This window comes from Orcinus orca, chromosome 1, assembly GCF_937001465.1.
Source record: "Orcinus orca chromosome 1, mOrcOrc1.1, whole genome shotgun sequence".
In the NCBI taxonomy this organism is placed as follows: Eukaryota; Metazoa; Chordata; class Mammalia; order Artiodactyla; family Delphinidae; genus Orcinus; species Orcinus orca.
The window spans coordinates 133,226,674-133,252,366 of record NC_064559.1 but is presented as its reverse complement, the minus strand read 5'-3'; the positions used below and the strand labels follow the sequence as shown (position 1 = coordinate 133,252,366).

General features: G+C 36.9%; 1 long non-coding RNA gene across 1 annotated transcript in view; it reads right to left on the bottom strand.

Annotated features, from left to right (window-relative positions):
* Positions 1-3,295: 3,295 nt before the first annotated feature.
* LOC125965331 (uncharacterized) overlaps positions 3,296-25,693 on the bottom strand; it is an 87,242-nt gene continuing 64,844 nt past the window's right edge. Inside the window, exons 2-3 of the long non-coding RNA XR_007479084.1 lie at positions 3,751-3,806; positions 3,296-3,352 (exon numbers count right to left, since the gene is read on the bottom strand). This is a non-coding gene — a long non-coding RNA (uncharacterized LOC125965331). The remainder of the gene's footprint in view (positions 3,353-3,750; positions 3,807-25,693) is intronic.

The following is a 25,693-nucleotide window of genomic DNA, read 5'->3' as shown; positions in this document are numbered from 1 at the left end:
GTGACACTGCTTCCAAAAGAATTTTCTTGGTTTGACTTTATAATTGATTGTCTTCACAGTTGGCAAGCAGACCTGCTCATCCCTGAAACAAGACTAATGAATTCTGATTCGGTTGCCAAATATGTTCAGAAATTCTAATTTCATTTATTTAACATTTATATCTCAATTAGTGCCAAGCACTACACTAAACACTGTGCAAATATTAACTCCTAATCTGACAGGACAGGCCCTTCTTTCTGTCGAGTCACAGTGGTGTCCCGACACAGAGAGGGCGGCAATTTTGAATGGCTTCACAGTAACTGGAAACATTACCTTGTTTAGTCCCCACCAATTGCAGACAATTTCACAGTGCGTTCTCTGGGGCTCTGTCCTGTTGGGATGTAAATGGCTTCTCTCTTGTCCCTAGGGAGGCTGGCCATTAGAAATGCTTTCCTTTACTTGAATTGATCCCACCACAGGCAGAAAGAACATGTACCCACCACTCTTTTATCTCATCTCCCTCCCCGATGTTTCTATTTTTTCCGTCTGCGAGCCTGACAAGCATATTATAAGACAGATCTGCTACTCTGTGATATACATGTCTAGTTTTCAAAAATCTTCAATCAAATTTTAGTCCCTCGAGCCTTCTTTTTCTGCTTTCCACTCTTTTTTTTTATTGGTTAACACCTTTCTAATAGTCAGGTGTCCAGAACTGTATCATCTTATCACTTTGCAGGTTCAGTTTCCAGGTGCTGTTTACTGTGACTCTAGGGCTTTTGAGGCATTTCTGCCTTTCACTGGATATCTCTGTTTCCAATTATTTATCTCCAGGCACTTAGCTCCTTCCTATGTTAAACTTTAGTTATTTTCTGCTTCAAATTTCTAGTCTTACTGGGTTTCTTTCTATTATTGCTTGTCAATCTGTAATACATACAACACTTCCAAGTTTGTAATTACCTGATAATGTAATTCCTATGTTACTTAATTCTTCAAAATCACTTTAAAAAGTGAATAAGGACCTACAACAGCTAACAGTATTATATTAATAATGCTAAAAGAGCTAACATGTACCGAACACTTTCCACCTTCCAGGCACCATGCTAAGCACTTTCGTGTGTACTCACTCTTACAGTAAATCATAATCTGTAGGTGCTATTGTCATCCTCTTTTTACAGATATAGAAACCTGAGGCTTAGAAAAATTAAGTAACTTGCTCAAAGGCACAAAGCTAGTAACTGAAAAGACCAGGATTTGAACCCAGATGGTGGACTTAATCATCAACCTACATTGTTTTCACCTGCATTTAATAAGGGCCATATGCAAAGAAGCTTTATCAATGAAAAAGCCTTGATAATGAACTTACTCTTTATAAAGAGTACTTCAGTTACATTATGGAGGATGAAGGCAGTTACTCCACAGAGACACACCAAACATAGACACGTAAGGAGACTTCAGAGGTGACCTAGTCCAGGTGTCTTCCTTAAAGGGGGAGGACTCTGAGGCACAGTTATATAAATGACTTGACTAAGTTTACAGAATTAGTTCACAGCAGAGCACGGATTCCAGCGCTGCTTCCACCCCAAGGTCCTGCCTCCAAGTTGGGGGGAAGCAGCTCCCAGGGAGCCATCCAGGTGCCAATGCTTTCTGAGCCAGAGGACCGGAGCCCACCAGTGCTATATCTCATTTAAGAATGAAGACTGGCATTTTGCTGCCCCATTGTTGCCTCTGCTATCAGCCACATGTCTGTCTCCAGTTAAGGCCTAGGCCAGCCCTGCGCCCTAAGCATGGCCCGACATCGAGGACAGCCCACCAAGGCTGGCCAGATCACCAGCACTGCACTATCACTCTTCACTCTGTCTCCTCTGCCTATGTGCTCTCCCCATCTCTACTTACTTGCCTTAAGCTGTCAGCCCTCCAAGGTTCAGGCCTTCCCCACACACTCCCCAAAATCCTCTCTAACTACCTCAGGTTAAAATGATCTCTCCCACCTCAAAACACTAGAACTCTTATTTCCCAGGCCACTCATACACCACTTATTATATGCTGCCTGATATTGTCTGTTTGGTACCTTTTATCTAAGAGCCTGGATATCCTGGAGGGCAGAGGTCATCTCTTATTCATCATTGTATTCACCACACTGCTTAGTCTAAGGCCCAGAACAAAATAGGTGTTCTATAAATGTTGATTGATTTATTGTACGTGGAAATGAAAATGACTTCCTTGCTTCTGTGGTAACCGAAGAAAAGAAAGTAACTTTTCTGAGACCCAAGAGATCAACTGAGGAAATACTTTCAGAGCCCTTGAAAGAAAAATAATTTGGAGTACTTGTAATCATACGCACAAGACTGTGTATGACTTGCTAAAATAGCTAAAAAATGTTCAACTTGTTATGGGGTATGAAGCAGACAAGAAACAACAACAACCAATGATTACGCTATAGATTTGGATGCTTAAACATATTTTTCATTGAATTTTTCAAACCAGTTATATACATATGGATGTGGCTTGAAAATTAGACTGGTTATTCACCAACAGATTACCAAAGCTAGAGAAAACCAAAAATTGCAATCCTGAAATTCTCAATATGTAGTGCTGTTATTTTACTAGGTTTGAACATTCTTTTGGGATGAGTCAACGTATTTCCATAACCTGCCTCATTAGAGTAACATCTTAAACACTGAGAAGCTAACACTCTGAATTGTACCTATAGAAGAACTAATCTAACCTCAATTCAAAATCTTTCACTTGCTTTCTTCCACTGGCTTTATTTGGCTTATTTTTATCCTCCTACAACTGATGAAAATCTTTTGACTAACATTTTCTGATATCTTCATATTATTTATCAACAGACTAGTCATTTGGACTGTAGCCAATCTGGTCAATATACTGTACTGTATTTTGATTGGCAACTATTGAATAAATTGGATCTTGTCATTGTCTAACATACCTTTCACTCTGTATCATAGAAGGGTAGAAATCTAGAATTAGAAGGGATTTTAGAGATCAACTCATCTACTTCTCTAATTTTATAGGGAGATAAGGAAAGATGAGAAAGATTAGATAACTTGCACAAAGCCATACATTTTTACTGACAACAATCAATAAAAAATTTATTTTTATTATAGAATAGGCTCCTTGTCATCTAACAATTAATGTGGTTGGCAATAAACTTTTAAAATGTTTTAAAAATTATTGTATGGTAGGATTATACTCTGGATAGAAAATAGAAATAATTATAGAAATAATAATATAGAAGTAATAATAGAAATAATCTCAATCCACAGATGATGAAACTCCTTAATAACAAAGACAGGCTTTAAAAGATGTGGCTGGAGGGGTGGTAGAGCCATGTGATGTCTGCAGGGTGTGAACCCTGCAGAAAAAGGACTACCTGTGAAATCAGTTTAGTTTGTCTTCAGTATTCCCAATCTACCTTTCTGTGGTCTTTCCCCTCTCATTAGTGACTTCGCCCCTCCTCAACCCCTATGTCAGGTGTTCTATGCCTAGCCAGCCTCTTCCCTCTATCAAAGCAGGAATTATGCATTCACTAATTCAGTGTGGATAAATTTTAACCTATTATTTTAACCAGACTTTTCCATCTTAAATGAGTCTGTAACAATTCTTACATCGTCAAGTAAGTGGAAAAATATCTTTGGAGTTCCTAAAATCACACTATTCATAAGGCCAGTGAGGATCTATAGGTGACTTAGTTGTAAGTAGGTAATAACTAAGGATCTGTCAGAGGAATAACCTATCTTTCCTTACTCCTACCTTTTAGATGGCAACTTCTTCCCTTAGGAGGATAAAACAGGCTCTGGTGACCATTCCTAAGAGTAGATTGAGACAGAATAATTTATGTCCCATTGTCATGAGCATCTCCTGGCTATGAAATCAGTTTTTTCTTGACCTAGGTCTTCTTGGCAGGCAGATTTTCCCCTATCACCTCCCCAGCAATTAAACTAGTTGATTATAAGCCAGCTTTCTGGGAAATCCAACCACACACAGAGGAGAAGGTGATGTGAAGATGGAGCAGAGAGTTAAAGATGCTGGCCTTGAAGACTGATGTAGCCACAAGCCTAGGAATGCTGGCAGCCACTAGCAGCTGGACGAGATACTCCAAGTAATTTCTACGCGTGGATCACATGGGGAGGCACTGATTTAGCTGTGCGGCTGACAGGGTCTTGGTGCTCTGGTCGGGTGTCAGGCCTGTGCCTCTGAGGTGGGAGAGCTAAATTCAGGACACTGATCCACCAGAGACCTTCCGGCTCCACACAATATCAAGCGGCAAAAGCTCTCCCAGAGATCTCCATCTCAACGCTAAGACACAGCTGCACTCAACGACCAGCAAGCTACACTGCAGGACACCCTATTCCAAACAATTAGCAAGACAGGAACACAACTCCATCTATTAGAAGAGAGGCTGCCGAAAATCATAATAAGGTCACAGACACCGTAAAACACACCACCAGACGTGGACCTGCCCACCAGAAAGACAAGATCCAGCCTCATCCATCAGAACACAGGCACTAGTCCCCTCCACCAGGAAGCCTACACAACCCACTGAACCAACTTTAGCCACTGGGGACAGACACCAAAAACAACGGGAACTAAGAAACTGCAGCCTGCAAAAAGGAGATCTCAAACACAGTAAGTTAAGCAAAATGAGAAGACAGAGAAGCACACAGCAGATGAAGGAGCAAGGTAAAAACACACCAGACCAAACAAATGAAGAGGAAATAGGCAGTCTACCTGAAAAAGAATTCAGAGTAACGATAGTAAAGATGATCCAAAATCTTGGAAAGAGAATGGAGAAAATACAAGAAATGCTTAACAAGGACCTAGAAGAAGTAAAGAGCAAACAAACAATGATGAAGAACACAATAAAGGAAATTAAAAATTCTCTAGAAGGAACTGAGGACAGTCTCAGAGACCTCTGGGACAACATTAAACACACCAACATTCGAATTATAGGAGTCCCAGAAGAAGAAGAAAAAAAGAAAGGGACTGAGAAAATATTTGAAGAGATTATAGTTGAAAACTGCCCTACTAAGGAAAAGGAAATAGTTAACCAAGTCCAGGAAGCACAGAGAGTCCCATACAGGATAAATCCAAGGAGAAACACGCCAAGACACATATTAATCAAACTATCAAAAATTAAATACAAAGAAAAAATATTAAAAGCAGCAAGGGAAAAACAACAAATAACACATAAGGGAATCCCCATAAGGTTAACAGCAGATCTTTCAGCAGAAACTCTGCAAGCCAGAAGGGAGTGGCAGGAACTATTTAAAGTGATGAAGGAGAAAAACCTACAACCAAGACTACTCTACCCAGCAAGGATCTCATTCAGATTTGATGGAGAAATTAAAAGATTTACAGACAAGCAAAAGCTAAGAGAATTCAGTACCACCAAAGCAGCTTTACAACAAATGCTAAAGGAACTACTCTAGGCAGGAAACATAAAAGAAAAGACCTACAATAACAAACCCAAAACAATTTAAAAAATGGTAATAGGAACACACATATCGATAACTACCTTAAATATAAATGGATTAAATGCTCCAACCAAAAGACATAGACTGGCTGAATGGATACAAAAACAAAACCCATACGTATGCTGTCTACAAGAGACCCACTTCAGACCTAGGGACACATACAGACAGAAAGTGAGGGGATGGAAAAAGATATTCCATGCAAATGGAAATCAAAAGAAAGCTGGAGTAGCAATTCTCATATCAGACAAAATAGACTTTAAAATAAAGACCATTACAAGAGACAAAGAAGGACATTACATAATGATCAAGGGATCAATCCAAGAAGAAGATATAACAATTGTAAATATTTATGAACCCAACATAGGAGCACCTCAATAAATAAGGCAAATGCTAACAGCCATAAAAAGGGAAATTGACAGTAACACAATAGTAGTAGGGGACTTTAACACCCCACTTCCACCAATGGACAGATCATCAAAAATGAAAATAAATAAGGAAACACAAACTTTAAATGATACATTAAAAATGAGATGGACTTAATTGATATTTACAGGAAATTCCATCCAAAATCAACAGAATACAGTTTCTTCTCAAGTGCTCATGGAACACTCTCCAGGATAGATCATATCTTGGGTCACAAATCAAGCCTTGGTAAATTTAAGAAAATTGAAATCGTATCAAGTATCTTTTCCGATCACAATGCTATGAGACTAGATATTAATTACAGGAAAAAATCTGTAAAAAATACAAAAACATGGAGGCTAAACAATATACTTCTTACTAACCAAGAGATCACTGAAGAAATCAGAGGAAATCAAAAAATACCTATAAACAAATGACAATGAAAACACAATGACCCAAAACCTATGGGATGCAGCAAAAGCAGTTCTAAGAGGGAAGGTTATAGCAATATAATCCTACCTCAAGAAACATCTCAAATAAACAACCTAAACTTACACCTGAAGTAATTAGAGAAAGAAGAACAAAAGCCTTCAAAATTAGCAGAAGGAAAGAAATCATAAACATCAGATCAGAAATAAATGAAAAATAAATGAAGAAAACAGTAGCAAAGATCAATAAAACTAAAATCTGGTTCTTTGGAAGATAAACAAAATTGATAAACCATTAGCCAGACTCAACAAGAAAAAAAGGAAGAAGACTCAAATCAATAGAATGAGAAATGAAAAAGGGGAAATAACAACTGACACTGCAGAAATACAAAGGATCATGAGAGATTACTATAAGCAACCATATACCAAAAAAATTGACAACCTGGAAGAAATGGACAAATTCGTAGAAAAGCACAAACTTCCAAGACTGAACCAGGAAGAAATAGAAAATATAAACAAACCAACCACAAGCACTGAAATTGAGACTGTGATTAAAAATCTTCCAACAAACAAAAGCCCAGGACCAGATGCTTCACAGGCAAATTCTATCAAACATTTAGAGAAGGGCTAACACCTATCCTTCTCAACCTCTTCCAAAATATGGCAGTGGGAGGAACACTCCCAAACTCATTCTACAAGGCCACCATCACCCTGCTAGCAAAACCAGACAAAGATGTCACAAAGAAAGAACACTACAGGCCAATATCACTGATGAACATAGATGCAAAAATCCTCAACAAAGTACTAGCAAACAGTATCCAACAGCACATTAAAAGGATCATACACCATGATCAAGTGGGGTTTACCCCAGGAATGCAAGGACTCTTCAATATAGGCAAATCAATCAATGTGATACACCATATTAACAAATTGAAGAGAAAAACCATATGATCAGCTCAATAGATGCAGAAAAAGCTTTTGACAAAATTCAACACCCATTTATGATAAAAACCCTCCAGAAAGTAGGCATAGAGGGAAGTTACCTCAATATAATAAAGGCCATATATGACAAACCCACAGCAAACATCATCCTCAATGGTGAAAAACTGAAACCATTTCCACTAGGATCAGGAACAAGACAAGGTTGCCCACTCTCACCACTGTTATTCTACATAGTTTTGGAAGTTTTAGCCACAGCAATCAGAGAAGAAAAAGAAATAAAAGGAATACAAATCAGAAAAGAAGAAATAAAGCTGTCACTGTTTGCAGATGACATGATACTACTCATAGAGAATCCTAAAGATGCTATCAAAAAACTACTAGAGCTAATCAATGAATTTGGTAAAGTAGCAGGATACAAAATTAATGCAAAGAAATCTCTTGCATTCCTATACAATAATGATGAAAAATCTGAAAGTGAAATTAAGGAAACACTCCCATTTACCATTGAAACAAAAAGAATAAAATACCTAGGAATAAACCTACCTAGGGAGACAAAAGACCTGTAGCAGAAAACTATAAGACACTGATGAAAGAAATTAAAGATGATACAAACAGATGGAGAGATATACCATGTTCTTGGACTGGAAGAATCAACATTGTGAAACTACTATGCTTCCCAAAGCAATCTATAGATTCAATGCAATCCCTATCAAACTACCACTGGCATTTTTCACAGAGCAAGAACAAAACCTTTCACAATTTGTATGGAAACACAAAAGACCCCGGATAGACAAAGCAATCTTGAGAACAAAAAACGGAGCTGGAGGAATCAGGCTCCTGGACTCCACACTATACTACAAAGCTACAGTAATCAAAACAGTATGATACTGCCACCAAACGGAAATATAGATCAGTGGAACAGGATAGAAAGCCCAAAGATAAACCCACGCACATATGGTCACCACATTTTTTGATAAAGGAGGCAAGAATATACAGTGTAGAAAAGACAGCCTCTTCGATAAGTGGTGCTGGGAGAACTGGACAGCTACATGTAAAAGAATGAAATTAGAACACTCCCTAACACCATACACAAAAATAAACTCAAAATGGATTAAAGGCCTAAAGGTAAGGTCAGACACTATCAAACTCTTAGAGGAAAACATAGGCAGAAGACTCTATGACATAAATCATAGCAAGATCCTTTTTGACCCACCTCCTAGAGCAATGGAAATAAAAACAAAAATAAACAAATGGGACCTAATGAAACTTAAAACCTTTTGCAGAGCAAAGGAAAACATAAACAAGATGAAAAGACAACCCTCAGAATGGGAGAAAATATTTGTAAATGAAGCAACTGACAAAGCAGCTCATGCAGCTCAATATCAAAAAAACAAACAACCCACTCCAAAAATGGGTGGAAGACCTAAACAGACATTTGTCCAAAGAAGATATACAGGTTGCCAACAAACACATGAAAGGATGCTCAACATCACTAATCATTAGGGAAATGCAAATCAAAACTACAATGAGCTATCACCTCCCACCAGTCAGAATGACCATCATGAAAAAATGTACAAACAGTAAATGCTGGAGAGGGTGCATAGAAAAGGGAACCTTCTTGCACTGTTGGTGGGAATGTAAATTGATACAGCCACTATGGAGAACAGTATGGAGGTTCCTCATAAAACTAAAAATAGAACTACCATATGACCCAGCAATCCCACTACTGGGCATATACCCTGAGAAAACCATAATTCAGAAAGAGTCATGTACCACAATGTTCATTGCAACTGTTTACAATAGCCAGGACATGGAAGCAACCTAAGTGTCCGTCGACAGATGAATGGATAAAGAAGATGTGGCACATATATACAATGGAATATTGCTCCGCCATAAAAAGTAATGAAATTGAGTTATTTGTAATGGGGTGGATGGACCTAGAGTCTGTCATACAGAGTGAAGTAAGTCAGAAAGAGAAAAACAAATACCAGGTTCTAACACATATATATGGAATCTAAAAAAAAACAAAGAAAGATTAAGAAGAACCGAGGGGCAGGAGAGGAATAAAGAGGCAGATGTTGAGAATGGACTTGAGGACACGGGGAGGGGGAAGGGTAAGCTGGGATGAAGTGAGAGTGAGGCATGGACTTATGTATACTGCCAAATGTAAAATAGATAGCTAGTGGGAAGCAGTTGCATAGCACAGGAGATCAGCTCCGTGCTTTGTGACCACCTAGAAGGGTGGGATAGGGAGGGTGGGAGGGAGACGCAAGAGGCAGGAGATATGGGGATATATATATATACGTATAGCTGCTTCAATATGTTATAAAGCAGAAACACACCATTGTAAAGCAATTATACTCCAATAAAGATGTTAAAAAAAAAGTCAGCTTTCCACCAATCCTCATTATTGTCTATTTCCCAAATCATATTTTGCACTTTCTACCATATAGTATAATCATTATATTAATAGCTTCATGACATGATCATAATACTTTTTCCATCATTCTGGAATAAAACATGCTACTTTTATTATTTCCACCATGGATACAATTTCTGAAAATAAGATATGACATGGCAGAATATATTTTCACTCACAGGTATCACTGAACTGTATCTTATAATTAAGACCATGAAATTTACATGACTACTCTATAATGTGGATTTGTAATCATAATAACTTACATTTCTCTAATACTTTACAATTTATACTGATTATAATTTCACATTATATTACAACTTACAATGACTCCCTGAGATAGAGGAAAGAGAGCAATTATTATTATCATGTCAATTTAACAGTTAAAAAGATTGAGACTCTGAATGTGTCATTTACTTGGTGGCACTGGCCTCTCTACCTTTATTACTTCTCCTAGAAGGGAAAAGAGAGAGCGGAAACTAAAATTTGGTGAGGATCTATTATGTATTAGGTACCTGGTTAGAAACTTTTCACACACATCATCTTCAGCAACTTGCCCAGATTCCAACTGCTAGTAAATATGGAACTGGACACTTCTTTCTTCCCCCATCCCGAACCTCATGACTGATCATCTGAATTACTGTCTCATCAACACCTTTGAATCTCCTTACACTCTAGTACTTCCATCATATTCACTTAGAAAAACACAGCTTATATCACTCTTGTAATTTACTTTCTGTGCTTCTATACCTAGGCATCAGTTTGTTGCTTTGAGAAAAACCACACAGCTACAAATTCATTTTGTCTAAATGCAGCTCTGCCCTGTCTCTTTCATTCATTCTTGGTCAGTACCTCCTCAGTTCTCTTCCACAGTTATTCCATTCTTCATGACTCACATTGCTTTTACTCTTAGCAGATAATCAGAGGCCCTTTTCATCACAAAAGCCTTCAGTAATTATTTTCCTCAGCTTCCAGAATGTCTAACTACAAATTTAATCATAATAAAATGCCTCTCTCCTTCCTTTCTTCCTTCAGTCTCAAAGAATGTATCCCTCTTCCTATTCTAGAATAAATTCACTTGTTCTTTTGACCCATCCTTATTTTCAGAATTTCTGGGATCTGTCATTTTACCCCACCACACACCCTAATGCCTTAGGCCCCAAACAAGCTCAGATCTCTCACATTTTGAGAAAAATGTACTCCTCTTAGCCTCAAGATTCCTCTTGTTACCATAAATCCCCTTTTCCCTCTTGCTAACCAAACTATAAAAAAAAGCAAAAATGCCCACTCTCACCACTTTTATTCAACATAGTTTTGGAAGTCCTAGCCACAACAATCAGAGAAGAAAAAGAAATAAAAGGAATCCAAATTGGGAAAGAAGAAGTAAAACTGTCACTGTTTGCAGATGACATGATACTATGCATAGAAAATCCTAAAGATGCCACCAGAAGACTACTAAAGCTCATCAATGAATTCCATAAAGTTGCAGGATACAAAATTAATACACAGAAATCTGTTGCATTTCTGTACACGACCAATGAAGTATCAGAAAGAGAAATTAAGGAAACAATCTCATTTACCATCACATCAAAAAGAAAAAAATACCTAGAAATAAAACTACACTGATGAAAGAAATTAAAAACAACACAAATAGATGGAAAGAAATACTGTGGTCTTGGAATGGAAAAAATCAATATTGTTAAAGTGACTATACTACCCAAGGCAATATACAGATTCAATGCAATCCCTATCAAATTACCAATGACATTCTTCACAAAACTAGAACAAATAAGTTTAAAATTTGTATGGAAACACAAAAGACCTTGAATAGCCAAAACAATCTTGATAAAGAAGAACAGAACTGAAGTAATCATGCTCCCTGACTTCAGACTATACTACAAAACTACAGTAATCAAAACAGTATGTTACTGGCACAAAAACAGACACATAGATCAATGGAACAGGATAGAGCCCCAAAATAACCCCCCACACTATGGTCCATTAATCTATGACAAAGGAGGCTAGAATACACAATTGAGAAAAAACAGTCTCTTCAATAAATGGTGCTGGGAAAACTGGACAGCTATGTAAAAGAATTAAACTAGAACATTCTCTAACACCACACACAAAAATAAACTCAAAATGGATTAAAGACCTAAATGTAAGACCAGACACTATAAAACTGTTAGAGGAAAATATAGGCAGAACACTGTCTGACATAAATTGCAGCAATATCTTTTTGGATCCACCTCCTAGAGTAATGATAATAAAAACAAAAATAAACAAATGGGACCTAATTAAACTTAAAAGTTTTTGCACAGCAAAGGAAACCATAAACAAAATAAAAAGACAACTATCAGGATAGGAGAAAATATTTGCAAATGAAGCAACTGACAAGGGTTTAATCTCCAAAATACACAAACAGCTCATGCACCTCAATATGAAAAAAACAAATAACCCAGTCAAAAAATGGGTGGAAGACCTAAATAGACACTTCTCCAAAGGAGACATACAGATGGACAGAAACCACATGAAAAGATTCTCAACATTACTACTTATTAGAGAAATGCAAAGCAAAACTACAGTGAAGTATCACCTCACACTAGTCAGAATGCCCATCATCAAAAAGTCTACAACTAATATATGCTGAAGAGGGTGTGGAGAAAAGGGAACCCTCCTACACTGTTGGTGGGAATGTAAATTGGTGCAGCCACTGTGGAAAACAGTATTTAAAAAGACTAAAAATAGAGCTACCATATGATCCTGCAATCCCACTCCTGGGCATATATCCGGAGAAAACCGTAATTTGAAAAGATACATGCACCCCAGTGTTCATTGCAGCACCATCTACAATAGTCAAGACATGGAAGCAACCTAAATGTCCACCAACAGAGGAATGAATAAAGAAGATGTCGTGTATTTATCCAATGGAATAATACTCAGCCATAAAAAAGAATGAAATAATGCCATTTGCAGCAACATGGATGGACCTAGAGCTTATCATGCTAAGTGAAGTAAGCCAGAGAGAGGAAGACAAATATCATATGATATCACTCCTATGTGGAATCTTAAAAAAATGATACAAATTAACTTATATACAAAATAGAAATAGACCCACAGACACAGAAAACAAACTTATGGTTACCAAAGGGAAAAGGAGGTATAAATTAGGAGTTTGGAATTAACATATACACACTACTATAAAATAGATAACCAACAAGGACCTGCTATATAGCACAGGGAACTATGCTCAATATTTTGTAATAACCTATAAGGGAAAAGAATCTGAAAAAAATAGATATTTATGTATATATAACTGAATCACTTTGCTGTACAGCTGAAACTAACACAACACTGTAAATTGACTATACTTCAACAAAAAAAGAAAACAGAAAACAAACAAACAAAAACTTAAAAGTTTTTGTACAGCAAAGGCAACCATCAACAAAACAAAAAGACAACCTGCTGAATGGGAGACAATATTTGCAAATGATATGACCAATAAGGGATTAATATCCAACATATATAAACAGCTCATACAACTCAACATCAAAAAAACAAACAACCCATTTTAAAATGGGCAGAAGAACTGCACAGACATTTTTCCAAAGAGGAAATGCAAATGGCCAACAGGCATGTGAAAAGATGTTCAACATTGCTAATCATCAGGGAAATGCAAATCAAAACCACAATGAGGTATCACCTCACACCTGTCACAATGGCTATCATCAAAAAGAACATAAATAACAAATGTTGGTGAGGATGTGGAGAAAAGGGAACACCAGTACACTATTAGTGGGAATGTAAATTGGTGCAGCTACTGTGGAAAACAGTATGGAGGTTTCATGAAAAACTAAAAATACAACTACCATTTGATCCAGCAATCCCACTCCTGGGTATACATCTGAAAAAAACAAAAACACTAATTCAAAAAGATACGTGCACCCAAATGTTACAGCAGCATTATTTACAATTGCAAAGATATGGAAACAACCTATCGACAGATGACTGGATAGAGAAGATGTGGTATATACCTATGATGGCATATTACTCTGCCATTAAAAAGAATGAAAATTTGCCATTTGCAGCAACATGGATGGACTTGGAGGGCATTATGCTAAATGAAATGAGTCAGACAGAAAGATAAATTCTGTATGATATCACTTATATGCATAATCTAAAAAATACAGCAAACTAGTGAATATAACAAAAGAGAAGCAGACTCTCAGATACAGTGAACAAACTAATGGTTACCAGCGGAGAAAGAGAAGAGGGGAGGTGCAGTAAGGAGTGGAGGAATAAGAGGCACAAACTATTATATATAAAATAAGCTACAAGGATATACTGTACAGCATGGGGAATATAGCCAATATTTTATAAGAACTATAAATAAGTATAACCTTTAAAAATTGTGAATAACTATATTGTACATCTATAACTTATAGAATACTGTGTAGCCACTATATTTAATTAATTAATTAAATACGTAAAGAAAAATCTAATCTACAGTTACCATAACTTAAATTTACACTCAACTCATTGCAATTGTATAGTTTCCCTTCCCCAAGTTCACTGCTGAAAATTCTTTCCCCAAAGCAACCAAGTGTATCACCAGGGCATCTCAGCCCACTGCTCTGCTGATTCTACACAACTCTCTGTTATAGAGAAGAGGTCTAGAATTAGAAATATATTGGGTTCCCATTTAAGTTGAAGGTTTATGCAAATATCTCCTGATTCCCTAGGATCAGACAATTTCACATCCTTCTATGACCCTAAGATTTACTTATCTGTTAAACAGAGATAGCCATTCATTCTTTCTCCCCTTCTCCCTGTAAATTCCCCTCACCTTCACTCTAATTGACATGAAGGATAAACTTTTAATATTTGTCAAATCTACTGATATTGAACATAAGGAAGGACCAGTTACATTTTTGCTGCCAAAATACTGAAAGAGGCCATATCCAATTAAATGCCCATCCGCTTTTATTATTCATCTTAATTGGAGACATAACCAGTCAACAAAGCCAAAAGCTTGGATCATTCTTGACTCTTCCCCCTCCTTCTTCCTCTCCAACAAACCAATCATTGAGAATTGTCAATGCTACCTCCTAAAGTCTTCTGGAGTCTGTCCTGTTGCCAATTACCAAAGTGCTAGAATGACCCTTCACAACTTTTACCCAGGCCAGTGATACTCTACCAAGGCAACGGTACCTCCCAGGGGAAACCTGGAAACTCTGAAGACATTTTTAGTTGTCATATCTAGGGGTAGGAAGTGGATTCTTCTGCTATCTACTGGTTAGAAGTCAGAGATGCTGCAAAACATCCTACAGTGCACAGACCACACCCACCCCCCAAAAATCACAAAGAATCGTCTGGCTCCAAATGTTAACAGTGCCAAGGCCGAGACACCTTTGCCTTGTCTATGGAAGCAGCTTCTTAGCAGGTCTCTCTTCCCTCAGTTTTATCCCCTTTAAGTCTATCATGCACACAGCCCTAGAGTGATTTATCTAAAATGGAAATCTGTCCACACAGCTGGCCTGCTTGCAACCCCTCCGTAGTTCCCATTCTCCTCTTGGATGCGGCTCACCCTTAGCACCCTTACTTATGTCGCAACACTCTCTGACCCCCCCCTTACCTCTTGCTATCCAACAATACCCAAATGCTTCTGACATCCCACTCAGTCTGTGGCTTTTCTACCTGTGCTCGTGCTGTTTCTCTGAAATACCCTTTGTTCTCCTGCTCTCCTTCACTATTTTAACTCCTCTTCACTCTTTAAGGCTGAGCCCATGCAACATTTCCTTCAAGAAACCTCCTTCCCCCCAACACACTGGGCCATGAGCCCCTTCTCTGTGGTTTCCAAAATAACTTACACAAATGAGAATTTAATATCAGGCTTATCACACTACACATAAGTTTCTGAATTTTGACCCACTTCCATTTAGACTAAGTTATTGAAGGAGAGTCTGTAAAAACTGTATCATGTACCTATCTTTAGTATGGTACATAGTTGTTGCTTAAAAAATGAATCAGTGAATGTTAACTCACATTGACGTAAGTGCTTTACACTTGACAAAATTATTTCACACGTAAAATCCCATTTGATTTTTATAATTCTGTCAGAGAATGCAGCTGAGCTAGACATAACAACGCTAGTTTTATATTACATTAAACTTGGGCTCAGAACTGACTTCAGTAAATGAAGTCATTTACCCAGAGCAACCTGGTTTATAAGTGGCAGAACTGACACTGGAATCTAGATCTTTTGATATAATGTCCTATGCCTTTTCCAGAACTCTAGACTAGTTGGTCTCATCTACACAGACACACACACACACACACGCCCCACGTGTAACACACACAAATATTTATGTATGTATACATATATTTTGAAGGTTTATATGTGTGTGTATATATTTGTGTATGTATTCATAAGCATGGCCTATACATGCCTCTTCTAATTATCTAAACACAGAATGTATAAGTATATATATGTGTGTATATATAATCTATATGATATATATACACACACACATATATATACATTAGCTCTCCCTTTGTAATTCTTAAAATTCTTGATCATAGCATTCATTGCATTCATAGTTCATCCTAAGTAGCTCTGGAAAATAGTTAACTAGTCACATCTTCAGGAAAGAAGGGATGCAGACAGTACCAGATGATGAAAATGAGCAAGTCATTTGTATTTGGTGTGGCTTACTCAGAGTCACAGTCTCATATTCCACTTACTCACCCTCCCACAAACAGTGCAGCCATGGGACCTCAGGTGCAAACAGACCAGAGGGGATGCATGGACCTCGTGGACACTGCTCAGGCCTCTCAGACACAGCTTCAATATAAGTCCTATATCTTTAATAAAGTTCAATTTTTGTGAATGTCTGACAAAAAAATGCAATTTCCTTTCAAGTATCAAGCTCAGAATATGGCATCCAGTCCCTGAACCAAACGACCTATTCCTCTATGACAAGATGTATTAAATAGATTTTTTCCTTGTGTGGGAACTCACCATTGGTATTCATTAAATTCAAAAGTGCAAGTGCACAAAGGCGAGATGCTGGAGAGGAACTGTCAGATTTTTCTGGTTGTGGAAACAGACCCATGTACAATATTTGGAGAGGACAGTTTTATTTTTTTTGAAGCCTGGTTAGCTCAGTAAACTGCAAGGAGAAGCTTTACAAGTTTACTCTAATGAATGTATTAATAAGCAAGATCATTTGCCATCAGACTTAGTCATGAAACAATATAACTGAACACAGACATCAGTTAAAATTTTTTTGACATAAATTCAATAGTACATATAATCACAAAGATTCAAGGTACTTGAAGCAAATGCTGGGCAATTTGTAGAAAATATTTCTTTTTCAAATAAATTTGTACCTGGGGTACTGAAAGCTCTTTAATACCTTATCTGTTCTGTTTTTATTTCTTCATGGAGACTAAGGAATGAAGCTGTCGATTTATGGAAAATGGATCAATTAATCAAGAACAAAATGTTTTCCTACAGGTGGAGATTGTGGGTTCCTGGTACTTATGAATGAGACTTAAATCCTAAATTTGTCTTCATTAAAACAGTTTAAAATTTGACTTTCCCAATTATCTCAATGTTTTAAAAATTCTATTGACTGTTCTCATCAGAATTCTTCTACATTATGGTTTCTACTTCTAGAGACATATCAAATAACTGTTTTAGGCAGTTTAGGCAATTTAGGCAAGCACATTTTAAGAAAACCTGGAATATTAAGGGTTTTAACCTGGATATATTAAAGGATATTTGAATTATAAAAAAATTTTCATTTGGCAAAATAACACCCCTTAAAGTTGACTCTAAAAGCATTTAAATTTGTTATTATGAAATTTTAATCCTAGAGCAAGATATTTTCAGGCTCCAAGTATTTTTACAAATAAAGTACACATATCTATTGACTTCTTTCCATACTCAGAGGTTGTAGTATTAAATACAGCAACAGATTTGATACAATCCGAAACAGCCTGAAAGGCTACATGCTGCATTTTTGGCATTCTCAATATGCTAAGAGCCTGTGTCCTGTGCTAATTCTTATAACATTGAGAAGTGGTGGCTAGGTGGATATTCAATTCAACCATTTCCAGAACTAACATTCATAAGCAGGAAGAAATTTCCTCAATGATCTGACTAGGTGGGCTAAGACAAAGCACCTCACCAATAAGGGAAATTATGATGTTGCCAATTCATGAAAATATGTTGAAATATTGTCTTTGGAAGAAAGTTGGTATATCTGTAAAATGTTTTATTATTCAACTGTGAATCATTCATTCATTCATTCAACAAGCATTTACCAAGTACTTGCTCTGTTGCAGACACTGTTTCAGCTAGATGTTGAGGCATAGCACAGCATAAGACAGAGCTACTCCCTTGGTGAAGTCTCAGTGCCATGGAGGAGACAGGTAAACTGCAACTGACCAGTAAGATCTACGAATGAACCATGAATGAACCATGGGGGTACTGAGACAGAAAACAAGTGTGCATTGAGGAGTTAACTGTTTCTGAGAGATGGTGATTTTTGAGATTGGTTTTAAAGGATGAGAATAAATTTTCCAGACATATTGAAAGGCATTCCAGATTGTGGGAATAGTGTGTACAGAGGCACGGAAATGTGTTAAGTCTGGAAAATTAAGTTCCATGTGCCTGGAATGAGATGGGGGTGTGGATTTTAAGGAAGAAAATTTTAATATAGGGCCAAAGAGGCAGCTCAAATCTGATTATGAGATTTTATACCTCAAGTTAATTGACTTCCTTGTACTTTCATGCATAAATAAATGGTCAGTATTCACCTATGAGGAAAATAGGTATGAGGAGGTATTTTTTCTTTCTGGAAAATATGGCGCTTGCTTTATGATTTCTTCCAAGTCAGAGCAGCATGAAACAGGCCTATGCAGAACATAGGTGGTCAGCTTTAATATTTAGTGCGTTAACATTTACTACCTCATTTGGCAATCAAACATAGACTGTGTTTATGCATCTTACTGTGTCTTCTCTTGTCGTCTTGAGCTTTTATACAAATATAATATCATTGTATCTTTTGGGGTGTCTCTCCGTCTCCCCAGTTATTCTACTAACGCCTTGAGGGCATAGACTGCCGTGTACCATTTCTATTTTTCACAACTAACACACATCAGAACGTACCAGCCTCATCATTCCAAGTCCAAGTCTAATATTAATTGGTGCTAGAAGAGTGACTTTATTGATTTATAAAATTTGTATACAAATAGAATAAAAGAAATATCCATGAATCTATATTTATATCCATGGAAGAAAGAAAGAAAGAAAGAAAGAACGAACAGAGAGAGAGAGGGAGAGAGAAAGGAAGAAAGAGAAAGAAAGGAAGGAAGAAAAAGAAAGGAGAAAGGGCAGTTCATTCTTACTATAGAATTCCAGTTAATAAATTAAAAGGAATGATGGAAGTAGAAAATTATCATTAGGCAGACACCACAGAAATAATTGTTGTAGGCAAGAATCATCAATGAATGCTAAAATTAGTAGGCAAAAGTGTGATGAGTAACGGAATACTTTGAGTCCCAGAGTATTGCCTCACTTATTAATTAAAAAGGGAAAACAGTAACTTTACAATGGATAAACCTGGCAGACAGCATCTTTACCAGATGATCTAAGTTACAATCATCAGTAATAAGCTACACTGACATCACATCTCCTGATATGATGCACTGAGAATGTCACATTACTTGCGGTTTTCTAGCCAAAAATATATAACCTTAATCTAATCATGAGAAGACTTCAAACAGAAATTGAGGAATATTCTCCAAAATGATTGACTGGTACTCTTCAAAAATATCAAGGTCATAAAAGACAAAGACTGAACAACTGTTAACAATTGGGGGAAATTAAGAACAGCTAAGAGCAATGTGGCAATTGTTCAGAAGAAGGACAGTACTGGGACAATTGGCAAAATTCTAACAAGGTCTGTAGATTCATTGATAAATTGTATCAATATTAATTTCCTGGTTTCTATAATTTCCCTAAGGCCATATGATATGTTAACATTAGGGGAATCTGAGTGAGGGCAATGTGGGAACTGTCTGTACTATTTTTGTAACTGTTTTTAAGCTAAAAAATATTTCCAAAAAGTTCTTTAAAAAATGTAAAGCAGCTCACGCATAGATTGAACACAAACCCTCAAGCAACTATATTTTCATGACAACTGCAATGAGATTATCTACTTTCACTTTGTGATTCTTTAGCTGAAAGTTTTACATTCATCAGGGTGATATACTATTAATACACAATAATTAACATCCTCACACAGAAGCAGAGCTTTCTAGTTGGAGATTTAGCTCTCTTGCACTAGTAATGAAGATGGTCAGTTAGTGTCATGCACAGAATTTAGGGGGAAGAAGAAAATAATAAAACTTAAAAGGCAGAACAGTCTATAAAATGCAAAAGCATTATTAATATACAAGTATTTATCTAGTACAAATGTGCTAATTACCTTGCCAAGATAAAGAAGTAGAATACATGGTCTTTGAACCTGAGACCTTTATAATCTAGTCCAGGAGACAGGATGAATACTGTGAAACAACAGCTCGTGTTAAAGTGAATCTTACTCCCCAGCTCGTGTTAGAGTGAATCTTATTTCCACATGAAGAACCGTCCACTAGAGCAATGCTGGGCCACAGTATCAGTCAGCTCAGGCTGTCATAATAAAAGACCACAGACTGAGTGGCTTAGACAACAGAAATGCATTTTCTAGAGAGTGGAAGTCAAGATCAGGGTTGGTTTCTCCCAAGCCTCTCTTCTCCCTGTGTTCTCACATGACCTGTCTTCTGTGTACATGTATCCCTGTGGTCTCTCTACTTATTAGGACACCAGTCCTATTGGATAAGAACACCATCCTTATGGCCTCATTTAACTTTAATTATCTCCTTAAAGGTCCTGTCTCCAAATACAGTCACATGGAGGGTTAGGGCTTCAAACTATGAATGGAGTGTTGAGGGAGAGGAACACAATGCAGTCCATAAAAGCTACCCTGGAAGAAGACTGACCAGTGAGTTTCAAAGAAGTACTGAGCAAGTATCGCTCAGCTCAGCCCTACTTTTCTCTGTTCTTCAGTTCTGCCTATCTGCAAGAAAGGTGCATTCTCACCAGTTCTGTTGCCCAAGTGGTAAATTTAGCAAGACAGTCTCTCCTCATTTAGACAGAGGTGCACGTGTTGGTCACCTTTGTGACCAGATTGAGAAGCCTGATTAAATCAGGGTAAAATATTAGCAAATCCACTGTGCCAAAAGCTCTCCTTAATAAAGTATTATCAGTTAATTTTTTTTTTTTTTTTTTTTTTGCGGTACGCGGGTCTCTCACTGTTGTGGCCCCTCCCGTTGTGGAGCACAGGCTCCGGACGCGCAGGCTCAGCGGCCATGGCTCACGGGCCCAGCTGCTCCGTGGCATGTGTGGTCCTCCCGGACCGGGGCATGAACCTGTGTCCCCTGCATCGGCAGGTAGACTCTCAACCACTGTGCCACCAGGGAAACCCTTTTTTAAAGGTATGGTTTTGATCTCACTCTGCCTGATCCCTGTGCTTATCTCTCAAGAAGTTCTCAATCTGAGTGGAGAAAAGATGTACTATTTGTTGGGCATCCTTGTGCCATAAAATCATATTTGCATATCTCACCTGTTACATAATATAATATGTACAAGACAGTATAATTGAGTAGTTCTTGGAAATCATGCTGCTGCAAAACATTTAAATAGTATTTTACCAAAAATGGGTTTGTGAACAAGACAAGGATGCCCATTCTTGCTACTTTTATTCACATAGTCCTGGAAGTCCCAGCCAGAGCAATTAGGCACAAAGAGAAGAAGCTAAAGGCATTGGAATTGGATTGGAAGATGTAAACTGTCTCTATTTGCTGATGACATGATATTATATATAGGAAACCCTAAAGACTCGACCAAAAAACTGTTAGAACTATTAAACGAATTCAATAAAATCGTAGGATACAAAATCAATACACAAAAATCAGCTGTATTTCTATACAGCAATAACAAACTTTCAGAAAGAGAAAGAAATAACAAGACAAGAAATAAAAAACAAGAAATAAGAAGTGTTGGCAACGATGTGAAGAAAAGGGAACCACTGTGCACTGTTGGTGGGAATGTAAATTGGTGCAGCCACTATGGAAAAGAGTATGGAGATTCCTCAAAAAATTAAAAATAGAACTTCCCTAAGATCCAGCAATTGCACTTCTGGGTAGTCATCCAAAGAAAACAAAATCACCAACTCAAAAAGATATCTGCACCCCCATGTTTATTGCAGCATTGCTTATAATAACCAAGACATGAAAATAACCTATGTGTCCATCAATAGATGAGTGGATAAAGGAAATGGATAAAGAAAAAATATAAATACAATGGAATATTATTCAGCCATTAAAAAGAAGAAAATCCTGCCATTTGCAGGAACATAGATGGACTTTGAGGGCATTATGCTCAGTGAAGTAAGTCAGACAGAGAAAGACAAATGCTGTATGATGTCACTTATATGTGGAATCTAAAACAAACAAACAAACAAAACAAAAAACCTAAACTTATAGAACAGATTGATGGTTGCCATAGGCAGCCAGGGCAAAATGGCTGGTCAAAATGGTCAAATGATACAAACTTGATACAAAATGGTCAAAAGATACAAACTTCCAGTTATAAAAGAAATAAGTCCTGGGGGTGTAATGTAGAGCATGATGACTATAGTAAACAATGCTGTAATGTATACTGTAATATATATTTGAAAGTGCTAGGAGAATAGATCTTAAAAGTTCTCATCACCAAAAAACTTTGTAACTATGTGTGGTGATGGATGTTAAGTAAACTTATTGTGGTAATCATTTTGCAATATATACATATAACAAATGATTATATCTAACATCTAAAACTAATACAATATTATATATCAATTATGCCTCAATTAAAGAAAATTACTTTGTGAAATTCATTGTTTTATTTTCACAAAACAGATAATTAAGTAATTATTTAATCTCTAATGAACCAGCTTGTTTCATATTTGGCTACTGATTTTAAATTAGTTACAGATAATGAAGCAGATAATAAAACTCACTTTTACTATTTGTTTTATAGATGTGGATGATACCAAAATGTCATGAAATTTAGATGTTACTTCAGTAATTGTATTTGCACACCTAATTTAATATTTTATGTATTTAACACTATTTCTGAAATCCAACATCATTAGCTTAATCAGAACTACTGATATCAAAAGTAAATGAGACTTTCCTTCAATGGTGAAGGAAAATAGAAATTGAGAAGGCAACAACAGTAAGAAGCATATGCTTCTATACACAGTAAGTATACTTTCATATTCAGATATGAATGCTTTAAAAGAAAATAAGTTTAAAAACTGAAAATTATCTCTACTTAATTTATTTAAGGCGTCAGTGTCCCACACTACAATGCTTACAACTGGTGTGTTATATATTGTAAGTATTCACACTAAAAGGCTACATAATTTTCACATGTCTTATAGACTTTGTCAAACTAATCTGTGCGGACAGCTACAAAACAATCTATTTCTGAATTACCCATTTGTTAGTGTTCAGAAGTAGAAAGAATCTTTTGGCAATAATTAACAAGGTATGCCATGCATATTAGCACATAAAGATTAAATTTTTAACACTCAACATCATTTCATGCTGAAACAAATCCTGCTGTGCTAACTCTATGCTAACCTATGGCACCTCATTCATTACTACCTAATTAACCTACGAATAGCCACATCACAGGAGTTTGTGTCTATATTTTAGATATTGGTTTTAAAAGCAATTAAAGAATGTGATCATATCGATTCCCAAAAATCTATTTGGGAAATCAAATTCTTGCAATCTATACAGAGCAAAATGCCCTGCCTGTTGGATAGTGTTTGTTGCAGCACGTCAGTCATTTTTTAGAGTTCTCATTTTTATCTACATATTAAATACTGAAAGTGCATGTTGAGAGGAAAATTAGTAAGGAAACATTCATGAATATTTGAGTGCAAAAGCTAAATAACTTGTAGTAACTACATAAAATGTATTTATTATTTTATATTACCTTATTAAAAAAAAATCCTGCCCAAGTAGGAGTAGAAAGTTTTGAAAACAAAACTCTGAGAACAGTATAAAGAAAAATGAGATCACTTAGAAAGTTCATCACAATGTCTAGAAAGAGAAGTTACCCATGAGAATCATACAACATCACCAAAATTTAAAACTCACTGCCTTAGTAATGATCTGTAGTTTATGTACACATTTCTTTTGAAATTCTCTTTCCACTCAAAGTATAGAGATGTCGTTTGATTGTCTGAACCTGACTGATGAGCTTGTGCTTGTTTTCCATTAAAAAAAAAATTTGCAGTTGGGACAGACAGCCCATTTTCTGCTTCCGCAGAAGTGCAATAAAGAAAGGACTGGCATCCCTAAAGAAAGGTATTGGCAGTGGAAAATGCTAACAGGGGCCTCAGTGAGTTGCTGCTACTGCACAGCTTACCACTAGATGTCCTGTGGACTAAGCAAGAAGAACACTGGTACATAGATTTGCATTCTTATCTCAGCAAAGGATGTTTCTGATTTTAATAATGTAGCTCTGGATTTCCAAAATAACTGGTTAACCATTTTCTGCTGCATTTCCTATTGACAGAGGCAAAGTAAAATACAGCGATGTGGGTAATGAAGCCCAGGATGCCATGTGTTGTGCTTGCAGATAATTATAAAAGTATGATTGGAATATGTACCTCAGAATCTTTTATAATGAGGAAAGAATACACACACATGCACACACACAAATATAATTCCCTTATTGCAAAGATAGATCTTTTAATTAAGCTTCATTTTTCTCATTTAGCAGGCTCAACAGGCTGTCTTGTTATAGATTCTTTCCTTTTCTGAGAAGGGTAATACATGGGTATAACAGAACAATTATAGCTTATTCAGAGGATCTGTTCACACTGTGTTATCTTCCATGACTGCTAAGCAAATTAAAGTTGAAATTTTACTGTCTGTCAATTTGGGTGATTATTATGATGAATCTGTGAAGTACAGAAGGTATTTAAAAGCAGTGTGACACCTTTCTAAAATTCCACCTCTTAACAAGGCATAAAAGTACCTGCAGATACCAATAATGTGTGCCAAAGTGTAATGTGAAAGGGTGTCTTTAGTTCCAATTGTTTTAGTATGGCACTCGGTATGGGGAAAGCCGGCAATGCTGCGTTCAAATCCCCAGTGTTGTCAAAAAAGGAAATGGAGGAATAAGCTGTTCTCAGTGGTGCTTGGTGAGAACCCCATAGAGAGAATGACAAACAGCAAATGCCTTCCCTGGCAGCATTGTGACATGCTGGCAGGACAGGAACCTTGACATGGTATCCCTAGCCAAGGCTAAGGATAACCATCCCCAAGGTCAATTCCTCAAGTCTACTCTTTTTGGAATTTGATTAAATGTGGTGAAAACCCTTTTTGAGTGGAAGATTAAAAGCAAATTAAGATGATTTAAAAATTTTAGAAACATTGCAACATGGTATTACAAAAAAATGATTTTAACAAAGCCCATTGGCCTCTCTGGGCATGTGTCTGCTGGGACTGGTGCAGAATTATCCGATGAGTTACGTGGAGGACATGAAACCAAGCTGACAGAATGAGATTCCAGGTGAAAGTAACCCTGCAACCCCAGGAAGCCAGAGGTGTCTTTTTTCTTAAATGAGTGGATTAGAACTCTCCCAAGACAACTGCCTTTGTTTTCCCCCTTGGATAGCCTGCTTGTGCTGTAGCACCCTCAACTATCTCCAAGGTAGCCACAGGCAGTGACAAAGCAAAGAGAGTGATGAACTGCAAACCTTCTCGGCTTCACTGAGAAGCACCTCAAGGATAAGGGGGTGATCCTCCTCTAGCATAACCCGTGGTTGCCACAAATTAGGTACCTTCCACTGGGACTGAGAGCTAAGAGGTCCTGCTTAAAAATGACTTTCTGAATCATTTTTCTATTT